Raw genomic sequence first — 13,000 nt, 5'->3', positions numbered from 1 at the left:
GTATATCTCATCTGTCTGGTATTCAGACACTCAGTGACCGTGTATAACCCAGACCAGGCAGTTTGGCTGTAAACAACTTTATAAAGTAATAAGAAGTCAACCCCTCTGTTTTGAAAATGCCATGCTATTCCTTAGCAAGTCTAAAGTAGGTTGCRTTTCAAAATAGTGTCCTACTGATTTAGTGAAACATCAAACCCTGTTTTCCCAGAGAGAAATTCAATCTAGGCTTGGCTATCCCCAGCTGAGGAAGCTTTAGTTCAGTTTAACTTTGTTTTCTAATCCAGCATCTGAAAAAGAAGAGTTTGGACTGAAAGTGTCTTAGAATGAAAATTTGACTGAAGAGAAAAACTTGAAACCTAATTCCAGGTATCTTCTATCCCCAAAAGGACATGAATAGAGCTTCATTTTTTTCCCCTGGAGAATTCTTATTGGCTTCTGGAAAGACTGAAGTGGACTGAACTGACCCCTAGAAACTTTCTGTTGCACTGGAAGGCAGAAGGGTTGAAYTTCCACCAGCCATGCCCATCTTGGTGGCCCAGCTGTGGAAGCATCTAGGCACCGTGAAGTCAGATGCACGTGACTCTCAATCCTCTTATCTTGGGTGACTCTGAGATGTGGCCCAAGGAAGAGCACAAGGAACAGGGGTTGCAAGAGGCGCTTCCTCCTTCAGGAATTCCTCTCTAGCAAATAATAACTTTTCTTTTGAAAAATCAGCCCTGAACCACACTGCCTGTTGCTCAGAAGGATAAATGCCATTGCACAGGGCATGGGTGCAACRCCTGTGACTCTGCCTGCATTTCTGCTGTGAGCAAACTGTCGCAGGGCAGAGCCCAGGAGGACGGGGAACCTGCTCTGCATGGAGGTACCTGCAGAGCTCAGCTTCCGCATGGCCTAGCAAAACATGGGCTGCGAGGAGGCAGGAGAATCCTTTGAGGGGTGAGTGTAATGTGTAAGGTGAAAAATAACTACTACCCAACAGTGCAAGGGGATAAATTGGCCACTGTTAAGTTAAAAATTAGAAAAAAAAGCTTCTAGCAGCCAGTGTAGGGAAGTTCTGAAATGGCCTCTGCTTCAGAGTCCTGAGAGAAAAACAGCTACTTTTAAGACAAAGTTTGAGCAAACTGTAGAAGGGATTGCAGACAGTGGTGTTGCACAGTAGCAATGGATTGAACTCAATGAACCTGAGGTCCTCTTCCGTCCTACATTCCCTAATTGCTCCATCAGGGTAGCTTCCTATTGAAGATGATCCCAAGACACCTTGCCTCAACATGCCACAGCACTGAAGTCTCAGGGCCTGGGGACCTCACAGTAAAAGAGCTGGAAGAGCAAAAAATGATGTGCATTTCAGCAGCATCTCCTGAAACAACGGCAGGGAGCTAGTGCATGAGGTGCTGCAGGACCTTTGTCAGGCCACGTTACTCAGGGCAGCAAAAAAAGTGCCTTTTGCAACATATTTACTTGTCAAATACTAAAGTTCTAGTAATAAGTAGAAGAATATGCACAGAGTTAGACAGATCCTTCCTCACCTTTGAAAACGGGATCAGATACCAAGTTCAGTTCATAATGGTAAAACAGGTTTCTGCCAGTAACTGCTTCACAGTTTCCATCTCCAGAGGAAGTGAAACAATTTGGCGGCCTCCGACTGCTGCTCTGAGGCTCCTCCTGATTCCCCTTTGCACAGAACTCGGAGAACTTTCCTGTCAGCCCGGTTCACATGGACGTTGCCCTCTGCCTGCATAAATCATCCCCACACCTGCAGCTGCTGATTAGCACGGACCGCAGCGTCAGGCCCGGGCATGCCGGACGGCAGGACCGAGAGGGGTGAGGGAAAGTTGATCTAAACTGTCTTTTTGTTCCCATGATCTTACGACTGCTTGGGATCATGGCAAGATATCAGGAGCACTTTTTCTCCTATACTGACCATGAGTAGCTGATAGCTCAGAGTTCAGCACCGGGTACAAAATACAAGAACATACAAGCAAAACACATGCATCAGGCTTACAGCAGTAAAACTATTGTCCAGCCTAGTTAAAAGCAAAAGAATATATATATGTGTGTGCTTGGAAGGAGGCAGATTTGATCTGAATCAAGCTAAATTTCCCCTTGCCTCCCAGTTTCAGCAGCCAAACCAAAAAATAAATTATTCACCGAGCCTTATTCCCAAAGGCAGCCCAGCAAGATGACAGGCCACTGCCCAGGGTGAATACCCTCTGGACCCCAGCCTGATGGCAAAAGCAAACACTTTGCTATTAAGAGGAAACAAATTAATTTTCCTCCTCTGAAATTGGGAGACACTTACATTAGGCCATGCCTAAAATAAAAATAAGGGGGTCCCAAAAGAAATTAAAGAGAGTGGTAAATACCCCAAGTCATTGCCTGCCAAGATCTGAAAGAAATAGAACTTGACATGAGAAGAAAATATGTTATTATTCCCACTAGAAACAGAAAGTCTTAGCTAAATACAGTCCCTATCAGAAAGCTGGTGAGATGTGGCTGTCTTTGAGCTGGGGCTGCTCTCTGGGTATCGAGGGGAGACAGACAGCAAACACCAGGTGGTGTCCACCTCCTTAAGGAACCTAGATCACACCTGAAATGCACTGAAGGAACAGACTGAAAAAATTACCTAGAACTGAATAGGGCAAAACGCACTAACAGGCCCTTCAGCGAGCAGCTATCCCGCGGTGTGAGCTGCGGAGGCTGCTGAGCCTGACACCGCCAGCTTGCTGCTTCTGCTGGYGACGGCTGGCACTGTATTCAATTAAAAGCCAGTTGGAAACACTTCTTGGAAATTTGAGGGTCTTTTTAGTGAACTTCAATGAAAAGTATGCAGGTTTTTGTAAAGAAAATGTTATCTTTCTACAATAATAAAAAAAAAAAAATCTCAGTGAGCGAGATGGGAGGAAAAGCTCCCCTCCTTCTTTTTAGAAAAAAAACAAAGTAATGGGTTGTTTCAAACTAAAGCAAAATCATTACTGGAAAAATAACCCTTACTGGGAAGTTTGTTGCAGTTTCTTGACAATCCAGTAGTGGTTTCTCCAGGGACAAACCTGCTCCCTTGCCCTTGGCTCAGGAGCGCCCAGGCAGATGTACCGAGGGTGAGGGGGGAGCCCGGCCTGCCAGACACCCACCCTGCCCTCCCTCCTGCCCGTCTGGCAGCCTGGGTTAGAAMCACAAATGGCAAAAATAAGCAGAAGAAACACATATAGGCTTTACCCTGCCTCTTCTTTCCCCATCGGTGTCATCAGGCCTGCATTTTTGTCATTACCAGTAAAAAAGACCCGATTCTGTCCTCATTACACCCAAAGCCCCCATAGTGGTGCCAGGGCGGCTTTCATAGCTCCGCAGTCRTCGGGAGCCTCGCGCACGGCGGTGCTGCACTCTATGCGGACGACAGCCCAGCGGGCAGGATCACCGCTTTAGTYTGGGAAGGCATCTGAAAAAAAGGAGGAAAGGAATAAAGGGGGTTGCTTTCATTTTGTGACATATCTCTTTCCACAAGGACATTTTTGATAAGCTTTGCAAAGTAAAGGCCCTATTAATGTTGAGGTGAGATCTGACAAAATAATAATAATGCTTTCTTTACTCATTTGCGCTCTTAAAGCACTCAGGTAATTTCTAACGTAAGTCGATAAAATGAATTTAAATAAACAGAGAAAAAGTAGAGGCCAGATTCTCTGGAGTTTTGGTCATTGCTGATAAAATACCCAGGAAAAAGAGCAAAAGGGTCAGGAAAAGTGAAAAGACAGTCAGYGCTTTACAAGCGTTAGGAAGCTGCCAACCGCCGAAGGAGTAGAACAAAGTGAAAACCAGACAGTGAATCATCGTCACTGCCGTGTAAAACCCAACTGGGAATTCAGGCAGGTCCTCTTGTTTGGCCTCACCCATCCCTTCTTCTTTTCTATTTTTAAGTTATTAATAATTTTGTTAAACAGCCACGCGAGGTGGCCTAGCAGTCATCATCCTTTCCCTCAAGCCTACCTTCAGCCATTTTTTCTTTCTTGAAACCTTCCCCAATCTCCCTTTCATTTGAACCACTTTCACCTTGGCTGCACAAGTCAAGAAAGTTTTAGGCCCTGGAGACCTGACCAAGGCTCACGAAAGTCAACAGGAGTCCTCCTAGTGACCTGACTCTCTTTAAATGAAGTCCTTGCTTTAGCTTGGTGTTAGGATGAGGTTTTTAAGATGCAATTAAATATGTAAGACCAAACTAAAAAAAATGTGTGTGTGGGGGGGAAGATAGATGCAGAGAATAAAAAAGATAGGGTCTCTCCTAACAGATGCATAATGCCTCTAGCTACTTTAAAAGGCAAGTGTTGGGAGGGAGAGCACAGGCAAAAGATATTTCCTGGCTAGCAGGCAGAAAGGCAGGAGCAGCAGAAGAGAAAACTCTTTGGGGGGAACCTAGCTAAGAAGGAAGTCACGATCTTTTCACCCTTTCCATTCAGGCAAGTTAGAGTATGCTGCAAGGAGCRTTTCTTTTTTATTGATTGCATTTGCAGTGGGTTTGCCCAGCCATCACAGACTAGCTGGGAGTTAAATTGCAGTAAATCAGAAGCCACYGATGCAGGAGAGATAAGAACCCACTGCAGTTTAAGCCGGGTCAGAATCAGGTTTGTGGTGACGGCAAGTGAGCACATGGAAAGGATCAGTCCTGAGCTGCTGCTGCAGCTGCACAACCATCCCGGCGCATAATCACCAGCCTCCCTCAGCTACCGAACCTGCCCAACAGGCTCGGGGCGACCTGCTCCTGCAAAGCAGAGCGTCCGCTGCCAGACCCCGTGGATGAGGTAAGGAGGAGTCGCAGCGGCAGCAGAAGAACCTGGAGGGATAGAAAACACCAATTATCTCCCAGTCTGCCTTTCAGCGCAGCCTGCTTGAACACCTGTAATTTTCTGAAGACTCAGACAGGTTACTGGACTCTTCAAGGGTACTGCTTCTGGCAAAAACAAAACAAAAAGAAGAAATCTCACTTTAAATTTAACCCTCTCTGGCAGGCATAGGAGTTTTAGAAGCAGTTAGTCCCTCTTTAGTACTTCTTGGATGTGCTGAAACACCTCCTGATGTCGTGTCGAGTTAAATCAGTGAAGGTGGAGGATCACAAATCCTTGGGAATTAGCAAACTAATTCACGCTTGCGTGAAGCTGTTGGGCACAGAGCAGTGGCGTGCAGGCCTCTGTTTTTCAGCTATCCCGGCTGAGCCGCGCTCGCTGCAGGGTCCCGGGGTGGGCTCTGACTCCCCCGCTCCCTGCAGTGGGTGGCAATCTCAGGAGCCCATGGCACAAGCAGCCTCAGGCAGCACAAGGGCCTCTCGACCATCAGTTATTTCCTTCCAAACACAGTTGCGTTTCTCGGGGATCACCAGCGTGCCAGAGCTCGGATGCATCCCATTCTCCCTGTTGCTCTCAGCAAATCCCCCGCCTGCCCTGAAGTGCCCCGGTCCCTGATGCAGGCAGCCCAGGGGTTGCTAACCGCTTCTGAGCTCTACCTGGTGGCAGAGCCAGATGACACCRGGACGAGGGATGTGTCCCCTGCGGCTCTGACAGGTGAGAGAGAGGGGTCGCCTTTTTCCTTCGTTGGCTCTTGCTTCGGTCTCAGGTGACGTGGATCTTGCAGTCTCATCACTGCTCATTCACAAATGGAAAATGAAAACAAACAGGCTCTAACCCCTGGGCACGCGGTGACACCAAGGCTGCTTGGAAGAGGAAAGATGGAAATAACAGAAGAAAGGTTGCTCTTGACTCGCCATGTACTGATTTGTACCAAGAATCAACACCGATTGGGCAAGGAGTCCTGCCTCCTTTTATCGTATTTTCAGAGCATTTAGAAGTGCTTAGCAGGCACACCCAAACTCACAGGTATTTATGCCACAGTTCCTGATTCTTTATGTCATGGTAGCATTACCATAGCAAATAAAATATTGCGAGTAACTACGTGGGTGAGCCTCTTTACGCTGGCCATCTCACTGAGGTCAGYGAGAGGGCTTGCAGGTGGACCCGGCCAAAGATGTCTTTGCTGGACACATCTAACTCTAACAAGGCTGCTGAGAATTCAGATTATTCTAAGTAGTTTGCACAGCTATTCTCAGGAATGAGTCAAATAATTAAAGTAAAAACCCTGAACCTTTTTTTTTTTTAATGAAGAACTTAATGTTTTAGGTTTTTAAGCCCCTGGCTAGAAACCTTCCTTATGCTTCTTCAGGGCTGGTGTAGCAGAGCCTCCYCTGACCACACTGGCAGGTGTCTGCACATGAACTTCCATTTAGGATCCATTTTTGACAGTCTTGGACTCAGTCTTAGTCTCTCCCTGTAGGAATGACTTTTCTTTCTCTGGGAGATTGCAATGAGGATGAAAAATACCCAGAAAAACAAAAAGTACTTTTTCCCTTAAAACTTCAGTGTGAACATTGTTTCGGAATGGGGAAGAAGTTGGTGGAAAAGGAAGTCCCACACCAAAACCACGGAAGTCCTGTAGGATTTGAGGGAGGGGGATTATGTGAGCAGTTGATGTGGGTGTGTGTTTTCTCTGTGCTCCCCGATGATGTGATTGACTCCTCTCATGTGCTGGCTCTGGGTGTGGAATGCAGGGGGAGATTTGACTGACTGCTCTTCTACAATATGCTTCATTGTCTTTTATTCTCTTACAGCTGTTTTTGCGACTGCGGGCTTTGAGGGACTTTGTGTGTGGGTTTTGTGTGTGAGGAGTTTGCAAAAAAGATTTAAAGGGCCGCGTTTTGGGGAAATCTAAATTCAGCCTCCACATTTGCATGCTTCGAATTACACACCTAGATGCTTGCCCACTCACTTTGTGTTGGCTACAGTTTTGCTCAGGCCAGAACTCACATGGGAGTAGTCAGACTGTCTGCATGTGCAAATTGGAGGATTAGCTACCTAACAATTGGTCCAAAAACACAGAATTTACAAGCTCAGCCAAAATAACAGGTCAGATTCTCTGATGGTGGAACTTGGCATCACATTACTGAAGTCAAAGGAGCTTTGCAGATTTACACCAGCTAAGGATTTGGGCATAGGTGTTTCCTGAGTGAGAAAATCCAAAGGGAAAGAAATACTCCATTCAATTTATTTTTACAGAGCAGAGTCTACAGAAAGTGGTCACTTTGCCAAAGAAGCAGAGATCACCTCATGCCTATTTGTACATGAGCAGTGGTATCTTAAGGGAATTTGCAAATTTGTGCTGTGACAAAATTCTACCATTCTTGCCAAGAAACAGGAGCCACTATAGTTTTGATATCCTTTTCTTTTCCTAAACAGTGGTACAAATAGCATTTTTTGGTACTTGGAAAATTCAGTCCCATACTTTCACTGTATTAACTGTACCTGCATTCTCAGTTGTGGTAAATGGACACATCCCTTGTAATTGCACATGAAGCTACATGTAGTCCACATGCACTTCTCCGAACACTGGGATGTCACTTGACTCCCACAAGAAACGTGCTTCCTGCGCACTTTGCTTTCTTTATTTTCTTTCTTTCTTAACTCATCACAAAATGTTGCAACTGTATAGCAGCCTCTGGGCCTGCCTCATTTATTCAGGTCTACCGCCGCGATGTCTCCCCTTCCTTCACGCTTCCCACCCTGCTTGGATAACTTGTAGTTGCAGGATCGGCTGCTGGAATGGAAATGGTTTAGCAGAACCCATGATCACTGGAATCTGGGACCTGCATTTTAAATGTGTCTATAATGTTACTGTTACTCACTGCTTTGTTTCATTGGGTGTGTCATATGCCGTTTTCCCTTAATGAGGAGCTGTTACAAGGCAAGTTTATTCACCTTAGCTGGGTATTGGAAGATCAAACCACATGGAGTGACAAGATTGCAAACACTTTGCTGGAGGGCTGGAAATACTCTGGAATGGGATGAGAGATTTAACATGTTCGCAGAGCCACAACTTGCCAGTGAGTAGAAGGTGGTATCTTTCCAGAGAGGACAGGAAACAATAACTGGGCAATAATGAGATGTGTAAGTTACAGGAAATATTAAAAATCAACAAAATCTCCTCTGACACCCAAGCCTCAGATAATGCTTCTAGGGATGGATTAATTATTCAGGCAGAAATCCGCACCCACCCAAGCTTGCTACCTATGAGTCTGCCAAACCCAGCCCAGCATTGTGCCTTCAGATTCACAGCCACCCTTTAAACATCTGTATTATAATCGTACAGCTCTTTGGAGACACTACTACGAGGGATTGCAATATGATGTTGCAATGGGAACACCACTGCAGGTAAATCACAAGTTTGCAGAAGATAATGAGGAGCCGTGTGCTATGAGCTCCTGAGGACATGGACAGAAGAACCAGCTGCATGGGAAAATGAGTAGTCCTGAAAATCCCAGAGCAGAGGGAGCAGAAGACAAGCTAGCTGCATGAAAAAGCAGCTAACTAACCAACACACTGTCCTTGGAGAATGRCGACAAGGAGAAATGGGTATTTGGGTTCAGGTGCTTAGAACATGAGAACCCCAGCTTCTCTTGAGACCCCTTTTCTGCAAATTCATGAAAGGACTTGATATCCAAAGAAGAATATTAAAAATTTTCCCTGGTTTCCCTCTGTGTTTGTGTGTCTTGTCTTCTGTGTGCAAGGTTAAACTGTTTCCTTCCTTTGGAGTTGGGAAGAGATTTTTTCCAAGGTCAGAGGAGAAGGTACTGTATGGAGTTCTTTGCCTTCTTCTGTAGTGCGGGGAGCTGTCTACTGTCTAGGAAGGAATATTTTTTTCATTTAACCTAAAAATTGACTGCTATTCAAGAGACCTAGACTATTAGTGAGAGCTTTCATTGTCATCTGCTCTTTTCCTGTGACATATTAACGGTTTTAATTAAGATCTTTGTTGCAGGCTGTTGAGAAGTTCTTCAATATAACTAAGAGTGTGTGCACTGGGATAGAAGTGGTGGAGTAAAAATGTTCATCTCTCTGGTGCTTCTCAGTCTTGCCACGATATGCAGAATTGGATCCAGGCTCCCCAGAGTTTGTGGCACAGGTTTGCGAGTTCTGGCCTTGATCTGATCTCAGATAAGGAGGTTGAGTTGCCCTAAATGGTCTCACTGTGATTTGTGGTAGGAACACGATCAGTTGTTTTCTTACAACAACATGAGAACCATGACAACCTGGAAAGGGGAACTAGCAGCGTCTGCACACAGAGGAGATTTCAACATCAGACCTAACCAAAGTCTGGTGAGGAATGAAAGCCAGAGGGGCTGAAGGTCACAGACATGTGCAAAAGAGGTGAGAGACTACAAAAGGTGGAAGTGGGTTTTTGAGTAATGAAAGGTTTAAAACAGTTGAGATGGCAGGGAGCAAAGATGACAAGGAGGGTGTGGGAGACTTCAAAATGATTTTGCCTCAACTGCAGGATAAAAACTTGAGAGGAAACAAAATAAGAGGAAATGTTACCCCAGCTCTGGGGAAAAATAAACCAGAGATTCCTATAGCAGATTTAACTCCTTTGTCTCAGACTGGCCCACATCTCTGCACTTTTGGGAGATTCAACCATGAACCAACTCTCACCTTTGCCCTCTGGACCATTTCTACTGGAGTAAAAAAAGGGTGGAAAAGAATGAACTAGTAGGAGGAATGTGCTATAAATCATCCCAGTGGAAGTGGAGGGCTGATGTAATTTTTGCCTTGTATCTTGCTGATTTTTTTTGTGTTGAGGAGAAGGTGATTTCCAAATCAGCAGGCTGTAAACAGAGATTCTCCAAAGGCCTGCAGAAAAAAACTACATACACAGAGGCAAGTTGCAGAAAAATGGAATTAAAAATAGATCAAGCAATAACATACAAGCGAGAGAGCATTTAAGCGACAGTGGCCATGTTCTAGGGACATTCACTCGCAAAACTTAAATGGGACCAAAAAAAGGTAACACAGGCACAGTGAATCACCAAAGAACAATTAATTATTTAATGAAGAGGATTTACTATTAGAAAGAGCTGGATGGCATAAAATCAGAGCAGGGAAGGACAGAGTCAAGAGGTGATGCCTGTTACCCAGAGATAAACAGGACACCGAAAAGAAGAGATCATGAGGGTATCTACGCAGTTCCAACAAAACATCGTGCCAAGTAGTGTTTGCGGAGAGAGGAGGGAAAGTGTCTGTGTGTGTAGGAGTGCATGAGTGAGATGAATCATTTTCAGAAATAGCGTCCCATGAGCGGCAGAACCAACGTTGGTGTTGGTTGTATAGCTCAAGACTGAGTCAACTTTCTGATGTCTGATATGGGATGAGCTTGTATAGCAGCTTTAGTGGGAGCACAGACGAAATCACTTTCCTCAACCTAGTTATTTATTTTCATAAAACTTATAAGCTGAATATTTTTGAGCACACTGTCAAATGGGTAGAAACTGGCTAACAGATTAGGGAGAAACTGATAGCCACGTAACGATAGCCACACACAGACAAGCGTGCGCAGACACACAGAGAGGCTGTGTACACTGCGTGACATGGTGTAACCAAGGTAGAAAGGAGTACTTGCGAGTCTGTCACCTCCAGTGTGCTGTAATGTGATATTTTAATTGGATAATTAACAATCTGGTTACCAAAGGCACATGAAAATGTTAGCAAACTGGAATCCAGACTGGCATTCTACTTTTTTTAAAACTATATTTATCTACTAAAATATTAGTTATAATAGGGGACAGCAAGTTGAAGCTCTTGGGTTCTGCTGCAGGTTCCACTACCGACAGTCTTGTGATCTGGGGTAGCTCAGTTATCTTAAATGCGCTTGTTTGTCACATGAAGTGTCGGACTGCTGTCACTGGAGGTGGTACAATCAGCTCCACCCATAATAAAGTGGCAATAATAAGAGACTCTGGGAGGTATAATTAACTGGCATAGTTGAAACATTTTCAGATGCATTAATGAAAGTAATGATCTAAGTTTTACTAGTATTAATTATGTTTTCAGGCCCTTCACTACTTCCTACTCTTCAGCAAGGGCCAGAAGAAGAAGTATCAAAATACTGCAGCAATGGTTATTGTCCCAGTAACATTACCACAAGCTGCAGCCAGGAAGTCCTGCTGGGAACTCCATTTTCCCTAGGGACAAAAACTTGTATTTCTAGGCTTGAGTGCTTTGAGTAAATTCTGGATGTCTAAATGGAACCTCGGAACATTTTAAGCCACATGCAATGATCCAAGTTTTTCAAGGGCTTTTATATTCAGCTTCCACAAGCCAAAGAATAAGGCCAATGCATTCTTATGTCCTGATGGATGACCAAGAAAAATGTTTCTAGAAACTTCTAGAAAAAAAATATTTAGCATTTTAACTGAACCCTAGGGGAAAAATCCACAGTAAAGACTGAAAATTACAAGTCTGTATAGATTTTACCAGTAATTATTCTATGAAATTGAATGGGGAATCTCAAATAGCCCTTGGACTTAAATATACATTTTCAAATCCATTAGCATTGTTTCTTATCTGTGCTAAAATAATATTATAAATATGCAGGGTCCTGAACAATTGTAGAGGGAGGTAAAGTCCCTGTCCAGAGAAGTTCATAACCAGTGCAAATGTAAGAAGGAAAAGGATAAAATAAGCAAGCAAAGTGTGCTCACTTACGATAACAGACAGATGGCTGAGTTGGGTAGAAAGGGATTTCTCCTCCTGCAAAATGTTTGAGAATTTTAAAATGTTCCCAGACCACATTCAGATGAAGCCAAGTCTTTTCCATGTGTTTTGCTGAAACTATTAAATAAGTAAATATCTAAATAGTTTGGTTTTCAGCAACATCAAAAAGTAATCCCTAAACTGAAAGAATAATTTGAAAACACTGGAAATAGCCAGAATTTGGATGTTTTCTGCTTTGGGGTTTGTTTGTTTTTAAGCAAACAGCTGGAAAGTTTCGGCAAAAAGAAAGGAAAAGAGTGAAAATGTTTTGTTTCTTTCCAAAATATTCTGTGGGGAAATAGTTGCAATTTTTTGTTCACCATGCTTTGAAACCAAATTGTCAGACTAGTGCCCCTAGAGCCCCGGAGCTCCAGCCTGCAAGAGTGACATGTGTCAGGAGATGTTAAAGGTCAGGTTATACACATCATTTTTAGAGGGCTTCTGAGAGGTGATGTTTGGGACTCCGAAGGACGAATTACTGCCGACTCGTCAGCAGCGTTTTGGAGGGGGGCAAGGTGGGTCCCTTGCAGTAGTCCCTCCTTCCATCAGCAAGACTCCCTGCAGACGTCCTCAGCAGCTGCCAGCACAGCCCGCGCAGAAGGGCAGGCAGCTTAGCCGGTGCTTAATGCTTCCCTGGAGAGCAGCAGGACGCAGCTCCACATCCCTGCTCATCCAAGCCGGACGAACTGCAGTTGCTCTGCAGGTCTAGAGACTGCATCCTCCAGACAACTGTGGCAAAGGAACCTTTTCAGTAGAAGCGAACAGCTGAGAGCGCTCCTGGGAGCAGTACACGGGTGCTGCTTACTGGTGGTGCATACCTGCTCCCACAAATGATTTTCAGCTTTCTGTTGCTTGGCAGTTTTTTCCCAGCCTTATCCAGGGCTCCGCTGTCTGTTAGCAACTTTGGGAACTCCAGGCCAGCGCAGTGMGATGCCCTGTACTTAAAACTACCTATGAAGCTCAATGCCAAGTTTCAAGTAAATCAAGAGAGTTTGGGTTTCTTTTTTCATCTTAGTGTGGTAAGCCACTTGCCTTGCCTAAATCAAGAAAAGCCTCTTTTTTCTGCAGGTGCACTGGGGGCAGGCCATGTGCCTTTTCACACCCGCCTAGACGGAAAGGCTGGCCCTACGCCTCTGCTGAGCGCTGTGCCTTTTTTACAGACGCAAGGGCAAGCAAGGACAGGCAGGTAACAGGCAGGGGCACAGACAAGTAGACACCCAAAGCGGTAGAGCTGATGCATTTATCATTAGCTTGGGGTTAGTAACTGAGCAAAGAATCTGGAGAACCACCCAGCTCTCAGACAATTATTCATTTTTTTATCTTGTCAGGCGCCGGGAAAGTATTTTTTGTCAGTAACGAACAAAATAAAACTGCCATTAGAACCT

This window comes from Apteryx rowi, unplaced genomic scaffold (genome assembly GCF_003343035.1).
Source record: "Apteryx rowi isolate R43461 unplaced genomic scaffold, aptRow1 scaffold_44, whole genome shotgun sequence".
In the NCBI taxonomy this organism is placed as follows: Eukaryota; Metazoa; Chordata; class Aves; order Apterygiformes; family Apterygidae; genus Apteryx; species Apteryx rowi.
Note: the sequence above shows the minus strand (reverse complement) of the source record.